We start from the raw sequence: 2030 nt of genomic DNA, 5'->3' as shown, positions 1-2030 counted from the left end.
ATATGGAAGACATTGTCATCTATACTGCAAGTAGCATTAACACAATGGAACTATATTATAACCATCACTTTTTACATTCAAGTCACCCTGATATATAGAATGTTGCACCATTAGTGGCTAGACTCCAGGAGCATTTTCTATGGGTAATTTGAATCAAAATTTCAGTACACACAATAGCAGAATTCACCACTATTATCAAGTTAAGTGCTGCTGTAGCATAAAACATTAGTGTCACTGTAACACACTTATTTTCTGTCTGCTTGTTGTATTGGACTGATATAGTCATTTTTCATTGCACAGAAGTGTCAGTCAATTGCAGTCGCTGTTGGATGTCATAAATTAAACTGCTGTTACAGTAAGGAATGACGGAAGTGTGGGGAAAAAAAATGAGACATTAAATGGAGTTATGTCAAGCAGCATGTAATCGAGCCAAAGGACGTCACTGGGAACTTAATTTAGCTCTGAATCTTGAATTTGACAATTCAGTCAGTCAAGCTGATAATAATTTAGTTTTTAAACACTGAAGTTGGTAATAAAAGGGTTTGAATGGAAAATGATTTTGTGTTCATGCTTCTAAAGTCTGGACATTAACAGTGGGACACTCTTATATTAACTTTCCAGGCCTCTGTCCATTAAAATTCCACGGCAAGTATTATTCATATATAAGAAAAATATGAGATACGAATTCCACATTGGAACTACAAGCCGTAATTGGTCTGTATGCAATTGCTAAGAATATAGTATAACACAAATGTATCTGTTATGAATATGTATGAAATTGACGCACTACAAATAAAATCAGAAGACGTCTTCTGTAAAAATGAAAGGAAGCCTTGCAATGACTGCGCCCACTGCAGTGGCCCGGGTTCGATCCCAGGTCTGGTCAAGTCAGATTTGTGGTGGACAAAGTGGCTCTGAGGCAGGTTTTCTCCGAGTACTTCAGTTTCCCCTGCCAATCTTCATTCCACCAATTGTTCCACAATCACCCTCACCTGTCATCTGGGGCTGGTACAATAGGCCAGAAGTGGCCGCAGTACAAGGGACTTAGTTAGTCCCACCCCACTAGCAATAAAAAAAAAGAAAAGAAAAAAAGAAGCCTTACAATCCACTGAGGCTATCTTGCTGTCTCCATCCTTGTCTTGAAGATGGAGACAGCAAGGACCTCTAGGACATCTGCAATTCAGACTGCTTCCACATGACGTAATCGCCAAAAAAACAGGATCACTGTATGACTGAATGACTGTAAAGGTCTGAAATTAAACTCTACCTACTAATATTGTCATGAAAATTAAAATGAAGGTGACCAGACAACACAGATTAAATTATTTCTGTGACAGAGTTACCAAACTGGGAATATACCACATTTCTTTATGTAACAGCTGAGCATACTGCAATATATGCCAAATCTTACATATTATGACAAATCTACAGTTTATTTAGAATGCATGACAAATAAAGAGAAAAAATGGCCATTAGATAAAGAACTGTGTTATTTTGCCAAGGAGTATATATACTAGGAGGATTCTTCAGCATGTTTCAATATCTTTTGTTTAACAAACAACATTCTTCACATGGTCGAAATTCAGTCAAAATTCAACTCAAGTATAAACAATCATCTGTTGCATTACTGACCAGTGAATAAAAATGTCTTGTTGAGATTCAGACTATTCTGTGTGAGAGAGTGCCATGCCACATAAACTTTGAGAAGTTGCTTGTTGTTATTGTGGTGCCCTGTTTGTCAGAATCTAATAAAGATCTTTCTTTAATGCAACAATGAAAGCATTATTGCAATCTAAGTGCTAAGACATTCTTTCAAATATCAAATAATCCACCCAACTATTTTTATACTACACAAAAAGAAATACAGTACACTCCCTCTTATCCAATATGTATGGGGAATGAAGTATGGTGGTTGCATAGCGGCCTCCGTAGTCTAGGGGTAACGTTCGCACCTCATGACTCAAGGTACGCAGGTTCAAACCTGGCGGAAGTCATGGAATTTTTAATGGCGGAAAAATTCAGGGAACAAG

Source organism: Cryptotermes secundus, unplaced genomic scaffold, assembly GCF_002891405.2.
Source record: "Cryptotermes secundus unplaced genomic scaffold, Csec_1.0 scaffold93, whole genome shotgun sequence".
In the NCBI taxonomy this organism is placed as follows: domain Eukaryota; kingdom Metazoa; phylum Arthropoda; class Insecta; order Blattodea; family Kalotermitidae; genus Cryptotermes; species Cryptotermes secundus.
The sequence above is the reverse complement of the archived record's forward strand: the minus strand, read 5'-3'. Positions refer to the sequence as shown.